The sequence below is a fragment of the Trachypithecus francoisi genome, unplaced genomic scaffold, assembly GCF_009764315.1.
Source record: "Trachypithecus francoisi isolate TF-2019V2 unplaced genomic scaffold, Tfra_2.0 Lachesis_group1, whole genome shotgun sequence".
In the NCBI taxonomy this organism is placed as follows: domain Eukaryota; kingdom Metazoa; phylum Chordata; class Mammalia; order Primates; family Cercopithecidae; genus Trachypithecus; species Trachypithecus francoisi.
The window spans coordinates 137,207,976-137,221,757 of record NW_022681454.1 but is presented as its reverse complement, the minus strand read 5'-3'; the positions used below and the strand labels follow the sequence as shown (position 1 = coordinate 137,221,757).

The window sequence follows — 13,782 nt, the reverse complement described above, 5'->3', positions numbered from 1 at the left end:
TTTACTCATTTAAAAGTTTAGTTTTGTGTCTATCGTGAGCTAGATATTATGCAGCATTCAAATATTTGAAATTAACCATCAGACTGTGGGGAGTTAGTCACTTTCCTGTCCACCCCTGTTTCTTCAAGCGAGGGCTTGGAAGAGAGTTCATTTAGCTTCTTAACATGGTGTAAAATAACATTAAGAACTTTATCAAACAACACTACCAGTGAGTTAGAGTGAATGGTTCCCCATATTTAAGAGTCAATCTTTGCTGGTAAGATTGTGTCTGACCATCCAGCTTTTGGCACTCTGCCCGTCACAGGTTCTCAAAGCATATTTCCTGAGTGAGTTGTCATTGAGTCACCTCATTCCAGCTTTTGTGATTTTTGATTCTGTGATTCTCTAAACACGAATCTATATTTTCAATCATGTTAGCTGGGTACATGTCCACTAAAATTTTATAAAAATAATCTGGCTTTAGGCTGGGCATGGTGGCTCACGCCTGTAATCTTTGGGAGGCCGAGGCGGGTGGATCATGAGGTCAGGAGATCAAGACTATTCTGGCCAACATGGTGAAACCCTGTCTCTACTAAAACTACAAAAATTTGCAAGGCATAGCAGCGCGCACCTGTAGTCCCAGCTACTTGGGAGGCTGAGGCAGGAGAACTGCTTGAACCCAGTAGGCGGAGGCTGCAGTTAGCCGAGATCACGCCACTGCACTCCAGCCTGGGCGACACAGCAAGACTCCATCTCAAAAAAAAAAAAAAAATCTGGCTTTAAAATCAAGATTAATCATATGTGTCTGGAATGATAAAGGAGATTCTGTTTTTAACGAGCATAAAGTAATTCTCTGAAGAGCATAGAAGTCAGGGTTACAGTGATAACTAATATTTTTATTTATTTAGTTATTTATGAGAAAGGGTCTTACTCTGTCACCCAGGCTGGTGTGCAGGGTCTTGCTCTGTCGCCCAGGCTGGAGTGCAGTGGTGCGATCTCGGCTCACTGCAACCTGCACCTCCCGGATTCAAGTGATTCTCCTCCTCAGCCTCCTGAGCAGCTGGAATTACAGGTGCCTGCCACAACACCCAGGTAATTTTTGTATTTTTAGTAGAGATGAGGTTTCGCTATGTTGGTCAGGCTGGTCTCAAACTCCTGACCTCAAGCGATCCACCCACCTGGGCCTCCCAAAGTGCTGGGATTACATGCGTGAGCCACCACGCCTGGTCAATAACTAATATTTTATAAAAGAATGTACCTGGCCTTCTTCCTTCTTGCCAAACGCCACCAACATGGTGTTCAGGCGCTCCATGGAGGTTGGCCATGTGCGCTACATCTCTGGACCTCGTGCGGGAAAATTGGTCGCAACTGTAGATGTTATTGATCAGAACAGGGCTTTGGTTGATGCACCTTGCACTCAAGTGAGGAGACAGACCATGCCTTTCTTTTTTTTCTTTTTCTTTTTTCTTTTTTTTGAGACAGAGTCTGGCTCTGTCTCCCAGGCTGGAGGGCAGTGGCGCAATCTCGGCTCACTGCAAGCTCTGCCTCCTGGGTTCACACCATTCTCCAGCCTCAGCCTCCCAAGTAGCTGGGACTACAGGCGCCCACCACCATGCCCAGCTAATTATTATTTTTTTCTTTTTTTGGTATTTTTCGTAGAGTCAGGGTTTCACTGTGTTAGCCAGGATGGTCTCAATCTCCTGACCTCATGATCTGCCCTCCTCAGCCTCCCAAAGTGCTGGGATTACAGGCGTAAGCCACCATGCCCAGCCAGACCGTGCCTCTCAAGTGCATGCAGCTCACTGATTTCAACCTCAGGTTTCCACACAGTGCCCACCAGAAGTATGTCCGACAAGCCTGGCAGAAAGCAAACATCAATACAAAATGGACAGTCACACGATGGGGCCAAGAAGATTGAAGCCAGAGAAAGGAAAGCCAAGATGACAGATTATGATCATTTTAAAGTTGTAAAGGCAATGAGGAACAGAATAATCAAGAATGAAGTTAAGAAGCTTCAAAAGGCAACTCTCCGAAAGCTTCTCCCCAAAAAAAGCACCTGCTGCGAAGGGTGCTACTGCTGCTGCAGCTGCTGCTAAAGTTCTAGCAAAAAGATGACCACTGTGGGCAAGAAGGCTCCAGCTCAGAAGTTTCCTGCCCCAAAAGCCACAGGCCAGAAGGCAGCGCTGCCTCCAAAAGCTCAGAAGGGTCAGAAAGCTCCAGCCCAGAAAGCACCTGCTCCGAAAGCATTTAGCAAGAAAGAGACAATTAGAAAAGTAATGAAAGTTCTGTTTGGAAGAAAAGAAAGAAAGAGAGAGAGATAGAAAAGAAAAGAAAAGAAAAGAAGGAAAGGAAAGGAGAAAGAAAGAAAGAGAGAGAGAAAGAAAAAGAAAGAAAGAAGAAGGAAGGAAGGAAGGAAGGAGGAAGGAAGGAAGGAAGGAAGGAAGGAAGGAAGGAAGGAAGGGAAAGACACCTGAGTTATAAGCAAGGCTCTAAAATGCTAGACTGCTTATGGATTTTTAAAATTGCATTATACAAACATGATCCTTATAGTTTTGTTTCCCTGGTAACCATTTATGATAAAAATAATCAACTTGATAGAGTTCCTCTGTCAGCTTTTGTCAAGATCTGGGATGTTATCCTACAGCTGAACCTTGAATAATGTGGGGCTTAGGAGGTGCCAATACCCTGTGCAATGGAAAATCCATGTATAACTTTTGACTTCCCCAAAGTGTAATTGCTAATAACCTATGTTGACTGGAAACATTACCAATAACATAAACAGTTAACACATATTTTGTATGTGTATTGCATTCTTACAATAAAGTAAGCTACAGAAAAGAAAATGTTATTAAGAAAGTAATAAGGAAGAGAAAATATATTTACTTTTCATTACGTAGAACTGGGTCATCATAAAAATCTTCATCTTGTTCATCTTCACATTGAACAGGTTGAGGAAAAGGAGGAAGAGAAGGAGTTGATCTTCCTGACACAGGGGCAACAGAGACAGAAGAGGTAGAGGAGGGAAAGGGAGGAAGGAGAGTCAGGACACTCAGTGAAACTTTATGAAAATACATTGTAATTTCTGTCTGACTTTTTGCTTCTTTTCGTTTCTCTTAGAATGTTTCTATATGGTAACACCTTTCACTGCTTTAGTTTCAGTGCCTGTGTCAAAGAAGTTTCAGTGCCTGCATCATAGAAGGGTCCACGTCATTCTTTTTGTCCAAGAAGTCAAAAGCAGTCTTGAATAATTGGAACCCCTCTGCCAGATTGTCTAATGTCAATTTGTTTTCTGGCACTGCCTTTTCTATGTCTTCTTTCTCATCAAGTGGCACTGGTTTGGAAGCACCAATCTCCACCACGTCTTCTTCTGTTAATTCCTCTGGTGTGGTGTCTATTAACTGTTACATTTCTCCAAGATCCAGATCTTGAAACCCTTCACCTTTCACTTTTTTTTTTTTTTTTTTGCCATATCCATAATATCTTTCATGATTTCTTTGATTGGCTCTGTGGTAAATCCTGTGAAGTCATGCACAATATCTGGATAGTTTTCTACAGCATGAATTTATTATTTCAATCTTGATGACCTCCACACCTTTCTTTTTATAACAACGATGACATCTTCAATGGTGTTATCATTCCAGACTGTCATGATACTCTATCACAGTTATCTTCCATGGCATTGACTATCCTTTCCATTGAGTACCTTGTGTAATAAGGCTTAAAGGTTCTTAGGAGCCAAGGATCTAGAAGCTGAATTAAAGACATTGTTTTTGGGGGCAAGTAGACCACATTGACAGCTTCAGTGTTGAATTCATGGGGTTCTGGGTGGCCAGAGGCACTGTCCAATATCAGAAAAAAATGTAAAGGTAGTCCTTACGGGCAAGGTAATTCCTGACTCCAGGAACAAAGCACTGATGGAACCAATCCAGAAAAAGGGTTCTCATTGTCTTGACCTTCTTGTTGTACAACTATAAGACTGGTAGCTGATGTTTTTCTTTTCCCTTCAAGGCTCAGGGATAAGCAGCTTTATAGATAAGGGCAGTCCTGATCATAACCCCCCCTGCATTTGCACAAAACAGTAGAGGTAGCCTATCCCCTCCTGCCTTAAATCCTGGTGCTAACTTCTCTTCCTTACAAAGAAATGTCCTTTGTGGATTCTTTTTTCCAGAATAGGGCACTTTGATCTGCATTAGAAACCTGTTCAGGCAGATATTCTGTCTCCTCAATGATTTTCTTAATGGCATCTGGGAACTTGTCTACTCTCTCTTGGTTGGCAGAAGGTTCTTCTTTCATTATCTTGACATTTTTAAAGCCAAACCTCTTCCTAAAATTATTAAACTATCCTTTGCCAGCATTAAATTCTTCAGGTTTATATCCTTTGCCTTCCTTTTGCTCTAAGTTGTCATATAATGACTTTGCTTTTCCTCAAACCACATCACAGTTTATAGGTATGCCTTTCTTATAGGAATCCTGCATTCCCACAGAAAAACTGCATTTGCAATACTAGACAAAAAGGCATTTTGCAAAAAGTGTAAATTTTTTCATGCTTGCCGGTGTAGCTGCAGTGATAGCTTCATGAATTTCCTTTTCTTTTTTTACAGTGGTTCTTAAGCTGAATTCATTTATCCTGAAATGATGGGCAACCACAGCTGCAGACTTCAATCTACAATACATATCAAGCAATTCAACTTTTCCTTGTAATATCATGAATTTTCTCTGCTTCTTAGGAGCACTTTCAGCATTCATAGTGGCACTTTGTATGGGTGCCATGGTGTTATTCAAGGTTTACAGTATTGCACTAAACACAATGAAAAACACTAGAGAACCAAAAAAGATTACTTTTTACTGCAATAGGCAATTTACCAGAGAGATGAACTGCTCACGCAGAGATGATTAGCGTCCCATGGCATTTTAAGTGGATACTCACAGCACTTAAGCTCACAGCGATAGCAACAGGAAGTGACTGTGAAATTATTACAATAGTACAGTAGGTACTATAGTTAATTTTATGCACTTATGATTTAATACAGCATCGGTACATTTGTTTACATTTCTCTCAACGGCAAATGGTGCCATGTGTGGTCTGTAAGCATGTGCATAAGTTTTGATAAATTTTAACTTTTTATAATAGATTTGTGCTATTTTATGGTAATAAATAATAACACAGACTAGTATCTACATATGTTTATGCATTTGTGACATACCTAATCTTTTAATATATTTCTAAGCTATGAAGTTTGTGAATTTTTCCAAATTGTCACAATCTCCAAAAATTTTCCATTATATTTACTGAAAAAAATGCATGCAAGTGGACTCATGCAGTTCAAACCCATGTTGTTCAAAGGTCAACTGCACTTGCAAGCTAATGATTGCCTGTTTCATGAATGCTGGTGGAAGACATGAGATGTCTGGGTCAGAGTTCAAGGACTGTCCCTCCCAGCTCATCATGAGCTTTGTGCTGATTTGTTGCTGTTACCTATGTCTCCCAAGTCCCACAGGGATGAGGCAGAGGGCCCCTGTAGATGCCTGCACATGCAGTGGGTTATGATATAGGAGAGGAACATTGAGTTTGGGGAATCTTTGGCTTTTATAGCAAGTGTAAGCAAGCTTGTTCTTTAACCAGAGAGGCATTACCTCATTGCTTAAAGTTGCTCTCTGCAAACATACCTGAGTAAAGCCTGGGTCGGGGCCTGTATTCTTGGCATACCAGCAAGAATATGCAATGACACTCAGGGCCCATCCCAATGTGCTTCTCCCAAAAACCTCTAAGTTGAATGATCTTTAGTTCTGTGTCAAACTCCTGTTTTTCTTCCTCCTTCCTTATACAGTATCCTAAGGGAAATACTACAAAATGTCTCAGAAAGTGTTGGTTGGATATCTAAAGTTTAAAAAGGAAGCATCCACACCAGCTGGAGATTAAAGAAGCATCAGTAGAAGTCGGTGACCATTAACAGAAATATTTTTAAAATAAGTCGAGTAGTATTTTTGTAGCCCTCTCCCTAACCTTTCTTTTCCACTATTTGACCAAACTCTACAACAATAAGAAGTAACAGCCAGGCACAGTGGCTCACGCCTGTAATCCCAACACTTTGGGTGGCTGAGGTGAGCAGATCACTTGAGGTCAGGAGTTCCAGACCAACTTGGCCAATATAGCGAAACCCTGTCTCTACTAAAAATACAAAAATTAGCCAGGCGTGGTGGCTCGGCCTGTAGTCCCAGCTACTTGGGAGGCTGAGGCAAGAGAATCGCTGGAACCCAGGAGGTGGAGGTTGCAGTGAGCCAAGATCACACTACTGCACTCCAGCCTGGACAACAGAGCGAGACTCTGTCATAAAAAAAAGAGAAGAAGAAGGAGGAGGAGGAGGAGGAGGAGAAGGAAGAAGAAGAAGAAACAAGCCTATCTTCAGCCTGTCTTTAGTTTGTTTTAAAACAATTGCTTAAAATTAATAATTGCCAGTATACTTAGTAACACTCATCGCAGTGAAGCAAATCATGCCCAGTGTAAAGCAAAGATAGGGCCAGGCTCTCTTTTTCCTTCTCCAGTGAAGGCAGAAAGCTAAAGAAAGCCTTGCTACTAAGGGATAGGGGCTGTGGCTGTGTCCTGCTCAGAATCAATCTCAGTGTCTGCTCTAAAGGCTGATGACAACTAGTTTAAATCAAGTTCAAGTCCCCTTCAGCCTTAGAAGAAATAGCTCCTCAAGTTATGGAAAGATCCCAGAATTCCTTGCAACTCATTCTTTATTATAGAATTGTGAGTTCTGGAGTTTGCAGATTTTCTTTTTGTACTACATGAAGCACATTATAAGAAAGTATCCTGTAGCTTTCATTTCGGGGGAAAATAGATATAGTCCTCAGAGATATTCTGAATCCATTCTTGTCACTCACAGAAGTTTCTTCACAGGAGATCTCCATGACTCTTTATGTTTCAAGGTATTAATTTCACTTGGAGCATTGTTTCTCCCACCCAAAGAATTTTATGTTAAAATACACTATTTTATTTATTTATTTAGAGACAGGATCTCGCTTTGTCACCCAGGCTGGAGTGCAGCGGCACAATCATGGCTCACTGCAGCCTCAACCTCCTGGGCTCAAGTGATTCTCTTGCCTCAGCCTCTCAAGTAGCTGGGACTACAGGCACAGAACCATGCCTGGCTAATCTTATTTCTTGTAGAGATGAGGTCTCACTATATTGCCCAGGCTGGTCTCAAACTCCTGGGCTCAAGCGATCCTCCCACCTTGGCCTTCCAAAATGTTGAGATCACAAGTGTGAGCCACTGTGCTGGCCAAAAATACATTTTAATAGAGTTTTTCCTAACAAGCACCATTGGCCGCAACTGAACTCAGCATTTTAACATTTTTATGTGACGATCAGTTCTAGATTTGATGTAAAAGGCCCAATGTGTACTCTTAGCATCACTTTACAAACAACAACAACAACAACAAAACCCACTGCCATGCTGCAAGGGATCATTGGCAGAAATGGTGATTACAGTGCTTATCCTACAGGTCTGTCGACAAGATAAAATAAGAAAATCTGAGAGCAGTTGCCTGGCAGGGTGTCAGTACTCTTGGCATACCAGCAAAAACATGTAGTGAAACTCAGGGCCCATCCCAACCTGCTTTTCCCAAAAACCTCTAAATGGAATAATCTTTAGTTCTGTGTCAAATTCCGATTTATCTTCCTCCTTCTTTATACAGTATCTTAAGGGAAATATTACAGAATGTCGCAGAAGATGTTGGTTGGATATCTAAAGTTCAAAAAGAAAGAGAACCACATGAGCTGGAGATTCAAGAAGCATCAGTAGAAGTCAATGGCCATTAATAAAAACATTTTTTATTAAAATATTGAATCTGAATAGAAACCTCCTGTATTTCATTTCTTAAATTCCTTGAGGGTAGCAACTGCATCTTCTGCATCAATGTAGCCCCTGCCAAGCACAGTGCCTGAAGCAGGTCCACAGACATTGGCTGAATAAACGAGTGCTCTGCTCCCAGTCCGTACTTTCTCTGTGTCATAAAAAAGCTGACATGTCTGTGCCACATTTGAGGATGACATTGGATTTCCACAGTGCCTTTTCGCCTCAGAGCTCATATTACTTCCTATCAAGTTATTTCCCTGCCCCTCATCCCATCCCAGTGAGAAAGCAGAAAATCCTAGTTCCTTACTGTTCTGGCAGTGGCTCTTCACGTTTACAGAACATTAGGCACACCTGGAACATCACCTAGAGGGACACTGACGTCACCTCATCATAACATACGTCTCTGACAACTGTCAGGAGATATTCCAAGTAAACAAAAAGACACCGTGAATGCCACTTAGGGGTTCTACACAGGGAACTATTAGTGATAAAACCTATTTATTCTCTTTGAGATGGTATACTGGTGACCTCTAGTGGCAAAATTGGTTCAAAATCTGCTTCTATTTCCCACAAAATTTACTTCTTTATTAATTCATACTTTAATTTTATCCTTTATTTAGTAACATTCTCTACTTGTGGAATGTTCTTAATTATGCACAATGATTTGTGTCTGTTCATATCCAAGTAGTACAATTTTGGCATTTCACAGAATCACAGAACTTTTGAGCTGAAAGAGTTCTCAAGGGATCTATCAGTCTCATTTCATTACACGTGGAAAATGAGATCTAGAGGAGTCAAGTGGCTTGCCTGAAGCCTCACCACAGTGGGGCGACAAAAAGTCTTCTGACTCTAGCACACTGCCTGCCAGGTAGTAGGAGCCAAGCAACTAAAGAGAAAATGGGATCTTGTTTAGAGTTCCATGCGGAGGAAAAGTATGGACGCTGTCCTATCCCTCACTATTGTATCCTGGGTGTGTGAGGAGCCTTTAGTTCACAGGTCTTCAGAGAGGTACAAAGCATCTGAAGGACCATCCCTGAGGAGCCTCGCCTATATCTGCATAGGCATCTAGATCCCATGTCTCCAGCCTGAGTCTGAAGTCATATTGGATGAGACTTCTGGGGCGTCTTGAGAGAGTAAATGTATTTTGAGTTTGGAAGGATGTAAATAATCTGTGTCCAGAGGACCAGCTGTGGTGATTTTTTAAGTGGTCACAAATCCTTGACATGCCCTCATAGGCATCCTCTCCTACGTTCCTTCCCCTTGAAGCTGAACAGGCTTGGGACTGCTTCCACACAGAGAGTGTAATGGAAGTGACGCTGTGTGATTTCTAAGGATCAGTCATAAAAAGGACACACAACCTTCCTTGTTAGTCTTAGAACACTTGCTCTAGGGAAAACTAGCCACCAAGAAGAAATACAATCCCCCACCAAACCACTGTACTGGAGAGACCATATGTAGGTGCTTGAAATGATAGCTCCAGCTCAGCTCCCAGCCAGCAGCCAGCTCCCACCGTGGCTGTGTGAGTGAGCCACCTTAGATACACAGCCTGTCTAACTTCAGATGACCGTAGCCCCCACCTACATCTGACTGTAGCTGCAGGAGAGACCCTTAAGGGAGAACTGCTCAGTTAAGTCCTTCCTGAATCACTGAGCTGCAAAATAGTGAGGAAAATAAAATGGTGTCACTCAACAACACTAACTTGTGGGGTAAATTGTTACACAGCAATAACGTACAGAACAAATAGTTTCTTAAAGACATTTCTCTCATTCTGTAACAAACACTGGATGAAAATGCAAAATAAAATACACATATTAAATACTGGTGGAATTGCAGTTAATCTGTTCAACTTTCATAAATCAGAGTTCTTGGTCCAAATGAATAGGTATTCTAGGTGACAGAAATGTAAGTTCTTCCTCTTTCTTGAAATGGTGATTCCATTTAATAGAATGGTGATTAAAATGGCATGGTGATTCTATTTTAAGAAGGCTAAGTAAATTTTATGAAGTTTTCCAAAGGGAATTTTCTATTTCAGAATCCTAGCCTTTCTCGACCAGGTTTCCCCAAATGAACCACAGAACACAGAAAAGGATGTGAGTGACCACTTTCTGAATTCTCCCAAGGGTGTTTTATAACTAGTACCTTTCTAGATGCAAGGAAATAATTTAATTCATTGCATACAATGAACGCTTTTGGAAGGCTTAGTTCCCTCTCAGAACCCAGGCTGGGAGGCACTATAGGCTAACTCAGCCATGCAGTAGCGTTGTCAACTGGAAACTGAAGTTTAGAGAGGTTAAATAATTTGCACAATGTTACCACACCAAACCTGAACCAGGGTTTGATTGCAGTGACTTCAACTCTAGAGCTTGGAAACTTAGTCATTACTCAGTGTTCCTAAGAAAAATACTCCATAAATGGGTAATAAACAAGGGAAATATTTGCCTTAGCAGCAATGTTTGTATGTGAACAGGTAATGGATTTAGCAGCAATGATTGTAACTATCTGGTAATGCAAATTACAAGTGCGTAAACTCAAAGTTATCTGAGCCAAAGACTTCTTTTTCCTTTTACTTAAAATAATAAAGCTAAAACTTTTTTTAAAAGTATTTAACTCAGATTAGTGAGGTGTTGCTTTATCTCCAAACCTGTAGGCCATCAATACAATAGGGAGTGTGAATCAGGGGAAGGACAGAGGAACACAGTTCAAAGGTCAGGCCCCTCTGAGACCAGAGCGAGAAACCAAAGGGATTAGGAGTGCATAGGTGAGAGAGAGAGAAAGGAAGGGAGGGAAGACAGAATACAGCAATGGAAAGAAGACACACGCCATAGAGAGCACTCAAGAGAGGATCAGAGGCAAGATTACAACATAGGACACGGTGGATAAAACGTTTGTTGAGGGAATGAGGAAAAGGGGAGAAAAAGAGAAGGTATGGGATATAACAAATTAAAGATGCTACTATTCTTCATTCTTTATTAGAATGATGAAAATAATACCAACTACGATGGATTAGGAAAAGTAGTATAGTGAGATGGCAAAGGCAGCTCTGATCTGTGTCACCATTTTGTCAAAGTGGCATATCTGATATGTAGAATTTAAGGTCATAATCCTAATTTGAGTCCCGGCTTTGAGATCCACCTGAAAATATCAATGTTTGGTTTATAAACACCTTATCTCCTTAGGGAAATTAAGGTTAACAACTTCAGGAGCCCAGCCACATTGCAATAGGAACACATGCATTGTCTACACCCACTTTCATCCAGTGGCATTCACTGCAGGAGGTGCCAGCCTGAGAGTCAAATCAGATGCGCCGAACTGACAGCTGGGTGCGTAATGGGTGAATGGATAAAGGAATATTCCACTTTTTCTCGTTGATTGCCCTTCCCTATCTCTACTGGCGAAAAATTTGAAGACAAATTTACTGGAGAAGAAATAAAGTGAATATAAGTATAAATTTGAATAATTCAAGGCAGTAGGAATAGAATCTCTGTACAACTGATTTCCATATATAAAAGATTTTAAGTCTGGGTGCGGTGGCTCACACCCATAATCCCAGAACTTTTGGAGGCTGAAGCAGGCGGACCACTTGAGGTCAGGATTTTGACACCAGCCTGGCCAACATGGTGAAATCCTGTCTCTACTAAAAAAAAAAAAAATACAAAAATACAAAAATTAGCCAGGTGTGGAGGCGGGCTCCTGTAGTCCCAGCTACTCCAGAGGCTGAGGCAGGAAAATTGCTTGAACCTGGGAGGGGAAAGTTGCAGTGAGCTGAGATTGCACCACTGTACTCCAGCTTGGGCAACAGAGTGAGACCCTGTCTCTAAATAAGTAAATAAATAAAAGATATTAAGGTACTATGTATCTCTTCCTTTTTTCCTTTTCTAAGGATATACTGAGGATTATAACTCACTTAATAAATTGAGAAAACGTCAATCTATTCTGATATAAATAGTTTGATGTGAAATGAAATATTTATATAGTCTCAAAATATCTCCCTCTAAAATACTTGCTAATTACTGAAGGAAAAATGAGTCAGACACCACCCGTAATCAAGAGCTCAAAGTAAACCTCACTGGTAAAGGGAAAATAGAAATTATATACCGCCTGACAGTATGCAATGAGAAGAACACAGTATCATTCTGTTATATTCTCGCCAAACTTATTGATCATGAGGAAACATCAGAAAACACAAACTGAGAACCATTTTACACAATGACTGCTCTATAATCTTTTAAAGTTATGAAAGTCAAGTAAAGATGGAGGAAGTGTTCCAGATTGAAGATGAAAGTGACGTGACAGCTACATGCAACATATGATTTTAAACTGATACTTTTTGTAAAGGATATTATCAAGACAACTGGTGAAGCTTCAGTGGGCTTTGAAGATTGGGTAGAGTGATGTAGGGATGCCATTTTCCTGATGTTATTGGTTGTATTGTGGTTACAAAGGAGAAAGTCTTTGTAAGAAATACACACTAATGTATCTAGGAGTGGTAGAGCATTGGCAACTTTCAAATAACTTAGGAACAAAACAGAATCTTCTTTAGGTTACTTGAAAATTTTCTATAGTTTGAGATTATTTCAAAATAAGGGATAAAATGCAAAAGACATGACTGTGCTGAAGGGTGGCATTTACAATTTGTGCCATGTCTCCTTTACTCTCCGCCCTCCATGCATGCCTTGAATATCCTGTAGCTAAATTTGCCACTTTCTACATTTTATTTTTCCTAAACAACTTTTCACATGCATCACCATAGTAGTGTTGTGATAGATGTCCATAATCCAACCACTTATATTTACACATGCTTCTGAAAATTATCACCCATGTTAGGATTAATACCTTAGTTCTATTTATTAGAAAAACTCTAGTATTAATCTCATTTTTTATGAAAAACATTGCATAAATATAACATGAAAATCCAATAACTTATAATCCCTTCACACTAATATATACATTTTTCCAAGTTCCCTTCCCATTCTAGTCCATATATATAAATTACTTTTGCATGGTTGTAATCACAACATAGATACAATTTTATATTCTATCTTTCATGTCGGAGCATATTCCAATATCGGTAGAGAGCCTCTGGGCTCTTCTTGTCCTCTGATTCTGTGCTTACATTTTTGAAACAATGACCTCATAACATAACTAGAGGACCATATTTCATTATTCAATACCTGCAATGAAGGTACCTTATTGCTTCTACCTAGTCAATACAATGCAGAAATGCTATCTATCTAGTAATTTCAATTCTGATGCATTGTCATTTGACAGAGGCTTTGAAGTCACCTAGACCTGGGCTTGAATCCCAGCTCTGCATTGTTCAAGGTACTAAACCTTTCCGAGCCCAGTTTTCAATCTAAAAAACAGGGGAAATATCAATAGCATGATATTTGTGTGGATTGAGATAATGCATATAAATTTTTCAGTACAGTGCCTGGCATATAATAAGTTTTTAATGAATGCTTATTATCATTATTCACCTAAGAGACTGTATTAGTCAGGGTATCATTGTTCTAAATCATTGTTTTTTGTACATATATATGATGTATAAGCTGGGAGGCTGGGCCAGTCTCACCTTCTTACATTTTTCTGCCTGCTTTATATTCCCTGGCAGCTGATTAGATTGTGACCACCAGATTAAGGGTGGGTCTGCTTTCCCAGTCCACTGACTCAAATGTTAATCTCCTTTCCAATACCCTCACAGACACACCCAGGATCACTACTTAGCCTCCTTCAATCCAATCAAGTTGACACTCAATATTAACCATCACAGAGACACATGACTAGTTAGTGAAGTGTGGGGCTACTCCAAACATTTGAGACTCTTAGTTTTATTTGTGATAAGTGATGATGGGTTGCTTTTTAGATAGAAATAAGTATCTAAATAGTTAACTAGGATTTCCAAAGAAACCAACTGATTTTCTAATTGTCACCAGAATTGAGAATC

At 40.3% G+C, this 13,782-nt stretch overlaps 1 protein-coding gene and 1 pseudogene across 1 annotated transcript in view; one reads left to right on the top strand and one right to left on the bottom strand.

Moving 5' to 3' along the window:
• The window catches only part of SCOC (short coiled-coil protein), a 46,235-nt gene that overhangs the window by 21,267 nt on the left and 11,186 nt on the right, over window positions 1-13,782 (bottom strand). The gene's annotated exons all lie outside the window — the stretch shown is intronic.
• LOC117085943 lies at window positions 1,239-2,302 on the top strand (annotated as a pseudogene).